The sequence below is a fragment of the Mchenga conophoros genome, linkage group LG2 (assembly GCF_057382185.1).
Source record: "Mchenga conophoros isolate Kocher_MC1m ecotype Shallow Benthic linkage group LG2, M_conophoros_male_GT1.1, whole genome shotgun sequence".
NCBI classification, from domain to species: Eukaryota; Metazoa; Chordata; class Actinopteri; order Cichliformes; family Cichlidae; genus Mchenga; species Mchenga conophoros.
Window position 1 is genome coordinate 16182239 of NC_140527.1, and position 13161 is coordinate 16195399.

At 44.7% G+C, this 13161-nt stretch overlaps 1 long non-coding RNA gene and 1 pseudogene across 1 annotated transcript in view; both read right to left on the reverse strand.

Annotated features, from left to right (window-relative positions):
- LOC146581796 (uncharacterized) overlaps nt 1–13161 on the reverse strand; it is a 521657-nt gene that overhangs the window by 438730 nt on the left and 69766 nt on the right. The window lies entirely within an intron of this gene.
- On the reverse strand, nt 3899–7915 carry LOC146581802 (uncharacterized; annotated as a pseudogene).

The following is a 13161-nucleotide window of genomic DNA, read 5'->3' on the forward strand; positions in this document are numbered from 1 at the left end:
ATAAGCTTTTTTTTTTTTATTAATGGCAGGATTGCCAGGCCTCACCATGTCAACGACAGGCCAAAAATATTGTTCTTGTTAAGTTTCTTATACTTTCCTTTTAATGGGTTGAAAAAAGAGTTCTCTAAGACACAAACTGCTGAAGTAAGACAAGTTATCATTACACACGAACATATTTTTTAGTGTTTTTCAAATTCAAATTTTATTTGTCACACACACACAACCATACACAGTATGACATGGGGGTGAAATGCTTGTAGCTGTACAATGCCCGACCATTAAATGACACTTAAGAATTTACAGTAAAGAATGTGCAAATAGCAGAAGAGATTATAAAGATTATAAATTATAGGAATTATACGATTATAGGAAATGTGTGGTGGTGCGTGTGGTGATGTGTGTGAGAGTCCAGTCTTATAGTGACGTGTGTGGGAGAGTCCAGTCCTACACCTGGTTCAGGGCCCGAATAGCCTGGGGGAAGAAGCTCCTCCTCATTCTCTCTGTTTTGGCCTTAAGGGAGCGGAAGCGCTTCCCAGACCTCAACAGTGAGAAGAGTCCATTGTTGGGATGGGAGAGGTCCATCATAACCTTCCTAGCTTTGGACTTGCACTGCTTGGTGTAGATGGACAGCAGGTCAGGGAGCACTGATTGAATGATGCGTTCGGCTGAGCGCACCACTCTTTGCAGATCTCGTCTGTCCTGGTTGGTGCTGTTCCCAAACCAGGTGCAGATGTTTCCCGTCAGGATGCTCTCGATGGTGCAGGAGTAGAAGTTCTTGAGCACCTTCAGTGGCAGATGGAAGTCTCTAAGTCTTCTGAGGAAGAAGAGACGCTGACGGGCTTTCTTAACCAGGGTGTTGATGTGGCAGGACCATGACAGGTCCTGAGTGATGTGGACACCCAGGTATCGGAAACTGTCCACTCTCTCCACTTGCGTGCCATTGATGATGAGGGGTTTGTAATTCCTCACCTGCTCTGTAGTGAAGTCCACGATCAGCTCCTTAGTCTTGCTGATGTTTAGGAGGAGGTTATTCTCCTGGCACCAGGTCTCCAGGTTCCTAATCTCCTCCAGGTAGGCCATCAATGTTGATGCGGAGATCAGGCCCACAACAGCAGTGTCGTCAGCAAACTTGACAATGGAGGTGGTGTCTGATGTGGCTACACAGTCATAAGTGTACAGTGAGTACAGCAGGGGGCTTAAAACAAAGCCCTGAGGCACTCCAGTGCTGAGTGAGATGGAGGGAGAGACTTGTTTTCCCACCCTCACTGATTGTCTGTGAGGGTGGGGTGTCTGTCTGTGAGGAAGTTGAGGATCCACTGACACAGTTCGAGCTGAGTCCTAGATCCCTCAACCTGGTGAAAAGCTTAGAGGGAATTATTGTGTTGAATGTTGAACTGTAGTCCACGAACAGCATCCTAACATAATTCCCTCTGCCAGTGTCTAGGTGACTCAGTGATGTGTGGAGCAGGTGAGATATGGCATCGTCTTTGGAACGATTAGTCCGGTAAGCAAACTGGAGTCGATGGTGGCAGGAAGTGAATAAGTGATGTGATCTCTCATCAGTCTTTCAAAGCACTTCATCACAATTGAAGTCAGTGCTACTGGACGGTAGTCATTGTGGCAAGTGGGCTGTTGTTTCTTTGGAACAGGAACAATAATGGACTGTTTGAAGCACGTGGGAACCACAGCTTGGGCCAGGGAGAGGTTGAAGATCTCCGTGAACATCGGTGCTAGCTGGTCAGCGCAGGCTCTCAGAACCTGGACAGGGATTGCATCTGGTCCCGCTGCCTTCCTGGTGTTCACCCTTCTGAAGGTGTTCCTCACGGCATGCTCTGTGATGATGAATGCATTTTCTTCACTGGTGCACTCCGAGCGCGTGCAGCCATTTGTTGTTTTAATTGCTGCGGCGTCGAAGCGAACATAAAACGTGTTCAGCTCATCAGCCAGTGAAGCATCGGCATTCATCATTGAAGAAGCTGGTCGTTTATAGTCCATTATAGTCCGCAGTCCTTCCCACAGGCTCCTAGAGTCGCACTGTCATAGCTGTGACTCTAGTTTTTCCCTGTAGCTCCGCTTTGCCTTTCTGACCGTGCTGCGCATTTGGTAGGACGCAGCCTTGTAGGGGCTGAGCCTTGTAACAGTTCTTGAACGGGGTGTAGCAGTGGTCTAATGTCCTAGTGCCCGGGTGGGGCAGTTGATGTGCTGGTGAAGGTTGTGAAATGTCCATTTGAGATTCACTCTGTTAAAATCTCCCATAACAGTGAGTGCGGCATCTTGGTGAAGTGTTTGTTGATGTGTGAGAGCCTCATGTAGCTCACATAAGGCAGTGTCCGAGTCCGCGTGAGGCGGAATGTAAACAGTGCAGGCAATGACCGCAGTGAATTCCCGAGGGAGATAGAAAGGGATCAAAAGTTCCAGATTGGGCGAGCAAGAGTGTGTGAGTGGGGAGATGTTTGTGTTGTCGCACCATCTGTTGTTCACCATCAAACACACTCCACCACCTCTTTTCTTCCCCGACTCCATTGTCCTGTCCATGCGGTAAACCGAAAAGAACCCCTTCAGTTCAGTTCCTCTGGTCAGTAACTACATGAATATACAGTGGGGGGGAACTATTTAGTTAGCCACCAGTTTTGCAAGTTCTTCCACTTAAAAAGATGAGAGTAATTTTCATCGCAGGTATATCTCAACGATGGCAGACAAAATGAGAAAAAAAATCCAGAAAATCACATTGTCTGATTTTTAAAGAATTTATTTGCAAATTATGGTGAAAAAAAAATATTTGGCCACCTACAAACAAGCAAGATTTCTGGCTCTCACAGACCTGTAAATTCTGTGAGAGCGGATGGTACCTGGGGTACAGAGTACGCTTGGGGAGTGTGATTGTGTGTACAGTATTTATGTCTGTCTTCACGTTGGGTGAGTGCTGAGTAATTGCATATGAGAGCATGAGGGTGGGAATGGATGTTTGTATCTGTGTGTGCCTGTTTGTCTGTGTCTATATGTCAGGTTGGGTATCAGACGCCACCTCTCTAGGGACATCTCAGGCCCTCCAAGGTATGGAGGCCTATCTCCCCCCACCACTTCCCCCTGCCAGTGGCAGATGCTCTCAGACATCAGTGCGTTGGTGGTTCTTTGTTTCCGGGGATGGGCGTCCAGGTACGCACCGGCTCACTCCTGGTGGCTGTTTGTCTGGGCCTGGAGCCTGGGGCTCACTCGGGCCCCTTTGGGGGTGGGGTGCCCTCGGCCTCTCGGCCTGGGGCTCGGTCACTCTGGCACAGCTGGCTGCCAGCGGAGCTCACGGGCATGTCACTGCAACCCCCTCCCCCCCCCCCCCGGCTTCTGCTCTGCGGCTGCTGAGTGACCCCTCACCTGGGGCTCTCCTCAGCTCTTTCCAGGAGAGTGGCACGGTTGCCCCTCCGAGGGTCTTCCTTGGTCTCTTGTGCTCTGAGGGCCTCTGGATGTCTGGAGCCTGGATCTCCTCCATACCTGCTTCATGCCCTGGAGGACGGGGCTATGCCCCCCCCCCCCCCCCCCACACCCTCTAGCAGATCATTACATGAAGGAACCTTTTAAATACAAGCGCGCTCATGCTCACAGGTGTACACACGGGTGCTCACACACACAAACGACACCCTTTTTGGCTCCTACCTCAAACCACACTGTGGCGCTGTTGATCCTATGTGCTGCACAATAATATTCAATATTTAGTATTTACTGTTATATTCACATAGATCATCACGATGATGTTGTTTATTATATTGCTCTCTTTTTTGGGGGGTTGTTTTCTCTTTTTTCTTTCTCAACAGGTGATCCAGGTGATTGATATATGTATTTTTTGTCTGTTTGTTTTGTTGGTTTTTGTTTTTTACCCTTTATCACCATTCCTCTTCCCCGCTGTTTTTCTTTCCCTCTTTCTTTCTCCGTTTTCTTTACCCCAGTCATGTCTGTCCCTTGTGTAGCAAGTGAAATTAAAATAAAATAAACAATAAAAGCAAAGATGAATCAAATAGACCATTACGGCAAGGCCGGGATGGTCAGTAAGTAAATCCGTTGGGCATCTTTCTTTGCCTTTAGACAATAATTCTGATGGCAAAAGAACCAAACGGTACAGGCGAAAAAAATAAAATAAAACAAAAGGAACAATAAATAAGAGATTGGGAAATATATTTGAATCTGTCGTACACAAAATGCTATGATTCACATAAATAAAAATAAAATAAAATGCATGATGGATGAAACTTTACATTACCTTATCAAGGCAGTCAACCCCTTCTTCGTTCTTTTTGTAGCCCTGGATCATAAGGGGCTTCCCTCTGTGGTGCTGACAGCGGGATCTTTGTGTAGCGTGCTCATCTGCATGACATTTCTATTGTTCTTGTGTGTGTGTCAGTGAAAGCACATTTTGCTGAGAGTGCCTCACTTCCAGTGTTGAGAAGGTTACTTTTAAAATGTATTCGATTACAGAATACAGAATACATGCCCTAAAATGTATTCTGTAACGTATTCCATTACGTTACTCAATGAGAGTAATGTATTCTGAATACTTTGGATTACTTAACATATTATCATGCATTTTACAACTACGTGAATGTACTATTGCTATGTGATTTATTACTATTACTGGAGGTAAAGGGACCTCTGGCTAATACGTCGGGTTCGTGTCGGGCTCGTAGCCGAAAAATAGCTTTACTTTGTTGTGTGCTTGCGAGAGACAGAGAGAGGCCTTGAAAGGCTGCTGCAACGGAACTTATTGTTTAGGAGGAAAACACGAACAAAGCGTACAGTCGAGTCTTAATAGCTTACTTACAACTGGGCTCGTCAGGCACTTTTCTTGGCTACAGTGGTTATTATTACATTTACATGCTTCCAGCTCCCGTTTTTGCTCGATGACAACTAGAACTTTTCAACTCTCCTTTTTCTACCACCTCGTGCTCACAGACACATAACGAGTATGGCAGTCCATTCTCCCTGCAGCACGGACTACACTGCCCATGAGGCTACATTCTTTAGAGCTATAACTGTAGCATTCTGCCTATTAGCTTAGCACAACAATGACAAAAAGGCGCTCTCTCACCCAGGAAACACGCAGAGCGAGAGCGTCACCCTGTAACCATGGCAACCGTAACGCTGTCGCCTGGAACTACTGTCAAACAAAACCGAAACAGTCCTGACCCGCCACAATATGAAACAGGAAAGTACCCCCGTGTAATCCATTTATTTCAACAAAGTAACTGTATTCTAAATACCACCTTTTTAAACGGTACCTGTAACGGAATACAGTTACTCATATTTTGTATTTTAAATACATAACCGCGGTACATGTATTCCATTACTCCCCAACACTGCTCACTTCCTCTGGTCAATACCTGTGCAGGGGGAAGTTCAGGCTTGCCCTGGTTTTTTTCATCCCTGCCAGTACTGGGTTTCCCCATGTATACCTTCATATTCCAGGCATACAGTGGGGCAAAAAAGTATTTAGTCAGCCACCGATTGTGCAAGTTCCCCCACCTAAAATGATGACAGAGGTCAGTAATTTGCACCAGAGGTACACTTCAACTGTGAGAGACAGAATGTGAAAAAAAAAGCCATGAATCCACATGGTAGGATTTGTAAAGAATTTTTTCGTAAATCAGGGTGGAAAATAAGTATTTGGTCAATAACAAAAATACAACTCAATACTTTGTAACATAACCTTTGTTGGCAATAACAGAGGTCAAACGTTTACTATAGGTCTTTACCAGGTTTGCACACACAGTAGCTGGTATTTTGGCCCATTCCTCCATGCAGATCTTCTTGAGAGCAGTGATGTTTTGGGGCTGTCGCCGAGCAACACGGGCTTTCAACTCCCGCCACAGATTTTCTATGGGGTTGAGGTCTGGAGACTGGCTAGGCCACTCCAGGACTTTCAAATGCTTCTTACGGAGCCACTCCTTTGTTGCCCGGGCGGTGTGTTTTAGATCATTGTCATGTTGGAAGACCCAGCCTCGTTTCATCTTCAAAGTTCTCACTGATGGAAGGAGGTTTTGGCTCAAAATCTCACGATACATGGCCCCATTCATTCTGTCCTTAACACGGATCAGTCGTCCTGTCCCCTTGGCAGAAAAACAGCCCCATAGCATGATGTTTCCACCCCCATGCTTCACAGTAGGTATGGTGTTCTTGGGATGCAACTCAGTATTCTTCTTCCTCCAAACACGACGAGTTGAGTTTATACCAAAAGTTCTACTTTGGTTTCATCTGACCACATGACAGTCTCCCAATCCTCTGCTGTGTGTGCTCATCCATGTGCTCTCTGGCAAACTTCAGACGGGCCTGGACATGCACTGGCTTCAGCAGCGGAACACGTCTGGCACTGCGGAATTTGATTCCCTGCCGTTGTAGTGTGTTACTGATGGTGACCTTTGTTACTTTGGTCCCAGCTCTCTGCAGGTCATTCACCAGGTCCCCCTGTGTGGTTCTGGGATCTTTGCTCACCGTTCTCATGATCATTTTGACCCTACAGGATGAGATCTTGCGTGGAGCCCCAGATCGAGGGAGATTATCAGTGGTCTTGTATGTCTTCCATTTTCTGATGATTGCTCCCACAGTTGATTTTTTCACACCAAGCTGCTTGCCTATTGTAGATTCACTCTTCCCAGTCTGGTGCAGGTCTACAATACTTTTCCTGGTGTCCTTCGAAAGCTCTTTGGTCTTGGCCATGGCGGAGTTTGGAGTCTGACTGTTTGAGGCTGTGGGCAGGTGTCTTTTATACAGATGATGAGTTCAAACAGGTGCCATTCATACAGGTAACGAGTGAGGGACAGAAAAGCTTCTTACAGAAGACGTTACAGGTCTGTGAGAGCCAGAGATTTTCCTTGTTTGAGGTGACCAAATACTTATTTTCCACCCTAATTTACGAATAAATTCTTTACAAATCCTACCATGTGAATTCATGGATTTTTCTTTCACATTCTGTCTCTCACAGTTGAAGTGTACCTCTGGTGCAAATTACTGACCTCTGTCATCATCTTAGGTGGGGGAACTTGCACAATCGGTGGCTGACTAAATACTTTTTTGCCCCACTGTAGCTGCTCCTTGCATCACATGCTGTCGAGATGTTTATTCCACATTTCCCTGGTTTGCTTGGAATGTACACCTTGAAGGAACAGCGACCTCTGAAAGGAACCAGGCACTTATCAACTGTCACCTCAGGGCCTGGATTGTACATATGTGGTAGGTGCTCCAGCCACCTGTCCCAGATGTTCCTCATGGCAGCCAGTTTGTCATTTCTCCAGCGAACAGGTCTTGTATCTCTGTTATCAAATTGAATAATTCTTGAAAGGACATGAAACTGTTGTAAGGACATAGTTACCCGGAATATAGGTCGGCCAGACTCTGCATCCCACAGACTTTTTGTAGCCTCAATGTTTGAGCAATATACTCCTGCTAAAATCAACAGGCCTATGTAGGCTTGGAGGTCTAGCAGGTCGATTTCTCTCCAGGTGTCCCCAAACACACTTTTTCCTTCTAGGTTTGTCATTTCCAGTATAATTCCCTCAATTGACTCTGGTAAAACGAACTTGAAGCTGGACTTGATGTCATCCACATAAGTTATTGGATACCGTGTTGGCCCTGGCGTCATATTTATGACTTCCACTCTCGCTCTACTTCCTCTGACCTGGGGGGATAAAGACCAGAGCAAGTGTCCACTCTTGGACTGGAATGTCTCCTCAGGTGCCTGTTCTTCAGGTGCCGCTCCCTCTCCATCTGTACACTGGTCAGTCTCCTCAAAGTCTGCATCAAAATCTGTGTTGTCCTCCACTTCTGACACATCCTCCTTTATCTCTGGTTCAATTTCAGTGCCCTCTTCATCATGTCCAAAAACCTGGACCAGAACCTCTTTGACAGATAACCGCTTGGTCAGTTGCCTGCTCATTGTGCTCAGAGAAAATGGAGTGCAAGGCAAACATCAAGCTATATATATATATATATATGGGGTCTGTGTGAAGATGATACATTAGTCTGGAAGGTGTGGTTCAGGTAGGGGATAGGCACATTCAGTGCCTTTCAGTGGGTCATTAAGAGGGAGTAGTCAGTGGGTCGTTCAGTGGGTCGTTCATTGGGTCATTCAGTCAGTGAGTGAGTGGATACCCATTCATTTCCTATGGTGGTCACCTTTGACCAGGAACACCATTGATTAAAACACTGGCAATCAGATGTAAAACACAATATTTATGAGTGTTTTAAATTCTAAATCAGTCACATTTGACCTGAACACGACAGGAAGGCTAGAGGAGATCTGCATGGAGGAATGGGCCAAAATACCAGCAACAGTATGTGAAAACCTTGTGAAGTCTTACAGAACTTACAGACTTACAGAACAGACCCCTGTCATTGCCAACAAAGTATATACCCTTTGTATTAAGATGAAAATACTTATTTTCCAACATAATTTGCAAATAAATTCTTCTAAATAAAAATCAGTCAATGTGATTTTCTGGATTTTTTTTCTTCCTTTTGTCTCTCATAACTGAGGTATACCTATGATGAAAATTACAGGTGTGAGAACCTGCACAATTGGTGGATGACTAAATACTTTTTTGCTCCACTGTGCTCCACTGTATCTTGAGATTTTGTGAAAAGGCAAAAGAAAGGATTTATTTTCTATCTGCATCATATAAATACAAGACAGGCTTCTTCTGGGTGCACCAGATTCTCCAGCCCCAAAATACAACATGGTGATGTTTTAGAAGAGGAAAATGCATGCCTTGGCACATGGACCTCAAAGATGGAATGGCTGTTGAATTTCTGTGGGTTAAAGTAAGAACACGTGATAGTTTCAAACCCTGGCTCCCTGGCTCCAATACTGTGGAACGGTTTACCCTCCTCACTACGCACCATGGTGGCCTCTTTTAAAAAACACCTTAAAACTCATCTGTTTAGACAGGCATTTGGGTAATGTTAATGCGTAATATGTTGTTTTATCTCATATTTATATTGTACTATTGCTTGTTTGATATGCTTTTATATTTCCTCTATGTTGCTATATTGTTTGTTTGACATGTCTTCATGTGAAGCACTTTGTAACAGCGTTTTTGTCTTAAAAAGTGCTATATAAATAAATTTTACTTACTTACTTACTTACTAGTTTTTCTACACAGGATCAGTCTCTTCCTGCTGTTCAGCAATATTCTGTAATTTTTGCTCAAACTGTGTCAGTTTTTTAGCTTCTCCTGCACAGTCCCCCACCCAGTGTGGAACACATTGCTTTTCTTGCAGCGAAAGGGAAAACGAGCCAGCAAAGGGGTTAAAGCGATAATCCCACCCCCACAAAGCGCCTGAATAACGTCATATTTTACTACATAAGCCAGCAAATCCAAACCCGACTCTACACAATTAACATCAGCTACCAAAGCCGGCAAATAGAAGTGACACAAAAAAGGAGCTTTACACCATAAAGTACTACAGAGATAGATTTGTGGCTTGAACTGAGCTCAATACTAATTAATCATCCTGCAGACTCTAAGACTAATCTAAATACAATGGCTAAGCTAGTTCTAATTCCAGTGTTGCTAGAATACAGTAAGTGACAGCACAAGTATAGTTGCTGATGTCTTGTTCATGAAGGCTGAAGCAGAGTATGTTGAGAGGGTAGCAGCACTTATTGGCTTCATATCCACATCGCAGGTGACCCTGTGCTCTTTGTTGAGCAACGAATCAGAGACCAGCATGGTAGTGATAAATAACTGTTAAAAAACTGTGTCTATATTTGATTGTTTGTAGTTGTATTTGATTATCAAGAACAAATACAAGTAAAAATAATCCACATACATTTGGAAATACACACTCACACACACAAATAAAAAACAACTATGTCAAATTATGTTGACTTGACAGGGCGTGAGACGTTTTCTATGCTATACTGTAAGTGTGTCTATTAGCAAAGACGTGTATAAAGTGCTTTTGCATCTCTTGATGTCAGATGATTGATTGACTGAGCAATAAGTGGAGAGTGAAGAAAGAGGTGAATCACTGGAGAAGTGTGTCTAAGGAGGAAAAAAGAAGTGATTGATAATAAGCCAGATAAAGGGAGAGTAGACAGGGAGAATGAGAAAGTAAGAGAGTGAGCAAGAGAATGGCGGTAGTGATTGATTGACAAGCTAAAAGTCAGGAGACGGCATGGCATGAGAAAAAAAATGATTGGAAAGACAGAGAGGAGAGTGATTGAGTGGAAGGATGGTACATTAAAAGGATGAAAGACAGTGAGATGGGGGTACTGGAGATGGGATGGCTCTGAGGGAATGTAAAAGGTGTGTGTGTCATAGGACAGTAGAAAGGTATGGTTTTATTAAGCTGTGATTGATTGCACTTGAGGTTTACCAAACATTCCAAATGTCATCAAACATCCAAACTTTATTCAATATCTCCGCTGCGTAGAGAAGCCTTTATTTTTAAATTCTAATTCTGCATGTTTGATCATATTTTTAATAAGATATCTGGATTTTATTTCTTTTTATTTTTCGCTTTGGTGTTAAAAAAAAACAGTCACTCTACATTCAGAATTGTTTATCAATTAGTTACAACAATCAGACTGCTCAATGGTGAAGTGAATTATATACAAACATTTCATTATGCTGTGATGTTACCTTTACAACACCCAGGTAAACCAGAAGAACCACAGCCCTTCCCAACTGCAGCAGTTTTAACTCATACACCCCACCACAGAACAGTTCAGGAAAAGCCCCCAAATTTCAAGAGTCCAAGGCTTTTACCCAACCACTAAACTCTGTACATCCCAATCTGTTACTAACATTCTGTTGCCAGAACGAGGAGGAGGTGCCAGGCTGTTGTGTGCTGCTCAACCCACAAACACATCTTCCGTACAAATGTCGCACTATTTTAGAGAAAATAAACAGGCAATGGTACAAGACTTATTGCCAAGAAGCATCTTGACACAAAATATATAATCGACCTGTGGCGTGGGTGTGGTCTCTGGCCAGCTGCAGAGGAGGGGTGACGCAGTGAGCTCCCGGGGCGGCACAGGGGCGGGATGAGCAGGTGTGCTGGGATCTGAACGTGATTGTGACCCTTTATGTTCACAGTGACAGTCGGAGCGGGAGGAGAGCAGACTTGACAGCAGAGAGCGGGAGTGTCTGTGTCCAAGTGAAAGACGAAAAGCACAGTTACAAATAAAAGTTCTGCTGTCATCACATTCGTGTCCAGCATATGCTTAACGGGTCAAACGTCACACGACCAAACTAAACTGTACTTATTTTTTGTATCTTCTCAGAAAATTAAGCACGTTGTTCTACCTTTAGTGGTACATCAGCTTGTGTCTGGTGTGGCATCCTGCAGTACTGTTGATAAGTAACATCGTTTAGGTGTTTGAGAGGGATCACAAGTAACTGCCCATAGGTTGAGAGTACAGCTGCCTCAGCATCTGGGTGAGCACTTTTGTTCACAAAGCAACTATAGGTTGTTCAATGTTATCAGAATGATTGTGTAATTGTGTCTCAAAGCTTTGCAAACAATGCCAAAACTCTAGCTCTGTTCTGTTTTTCTATACTCAGTGTAGAGTATAGAGTGGTCAATATTCAGAGTAGGGTGACACACTGAGTACTCTTTACAGCCCTGCATGTTCTTGTCCACAACAATATTGCTATTTTACTGAAATAGAGCAAAACTAAACTGTACTTAATGCATTGAAAGAAATGCAATAGGCCTGTTGTTGAATTTACATATAGACACTTCACATATCTGACATGACTAATTTAATTTGTCATTTTAAACATAATTTAGGCTTGTAATTTACAAGTATTGTTGAAAAAATTTTCAAATCTTAAGTCTGTTTATTGAGGTACCATTTGTTTGCCGGTATATATATATTGTTGTTGGCATGCTACTACACAAGTAACTCTGGCAGAATCTTCAATACCCAACATCCACAATGACGGTGAAACAGCAAGTAGCTCAGTGTTCCAACACTCGAAAGAAGGGACTGCTCTCACAGCTAGAGATTAGTGCCTCTGTGCTGTCTTTCAGTCCAGCTTTGTCCAGCCACTGGTAGGATTTCTGGATATCAGCCACCTCCTCTATCTGCCGGTGGTACATACCGTGCAGGGACCTGTCCTTCCATGATGGTTCCTCGCCTTCCTCCACTTTCTTGGGTTTCTGCTGCCTGAGATATTCACTGAGCACGCTGTCAGTTGGGGCCATCTTCGTGATGTATTCGTGGATGTTCCTTGTCTCATCCTGGACTGTGGTGCTGACACTCACCAGTCCCCGGCCCCCTTCCTTCCGCTTAGCGTACAGCCTCAGGGTGCTGGAATTGAGGTGAAGCCCTCCATGCATGGTAAGGAGCTTTCTTGTCTTGATGTCAGTGGCTTCTATCTCCTCCTTTGGCCAGCCTATTACCCCAGCAGGGTACCTGATCACGGGCAGGGCGTTCGTGTTGATGGCCCGGATCTTGTTCTTACCATTCAGCTGACTCCTCAGGACTTGCCTGACCCTCTGCAGGTACTTGGTGGTTGCAGCTTTCCTAGCGGCCTCTTCATGGTTCCCATTCGCCTGCGGGATCCCCAGGTACTTGTAACTGTCCTCTATGTCTGCAATGTTGCCTTCTGGTAGTTTGATCCTCTCCGTTTTGACTACCTTCCCTCTCTTTGTTACCATCCGACTACACTTCTCCAGCCCGAACGACATTCCGATGTCATTGCTGTATATCTCGGTGGTGTGGATCAGTGAATTGATGTCTCGTTCACTCTTGGCATACAGCTTGGTGTCATCCATGTACAGGAGGTGGCTGACAACTGCTTCATTCCGTAGTCGGTATCCGTAGCCAGTCTTGTCAATTATCTCACTGAGGGGGTTGAGGCCTATGCAGAACAGCAGTGGGGACAGAGAATCTCCTTGGTAGATCCCACACTTGATGGTGACTTGTGCTATGGGCTTGAGGTTGGCCTCCAGTGTTGTACGCCACATCCCCATTGAGTTCCTGATGAAGGCTCTCAGGGTCCTGTTGATCTTATATAGCTCTAGGCATTCCAGGATCCAGGTGTGGGGCATTGAGTCATAGGCCTTCTTGTAATCAATCCAGGCAGTGCACAGGTTGGTCAGTCTGGTCCTGCAGTCTCGGCTGACTGCTTGGTCTGCCAGTAGCTGGTGTTTTGCACCTCTGGTATT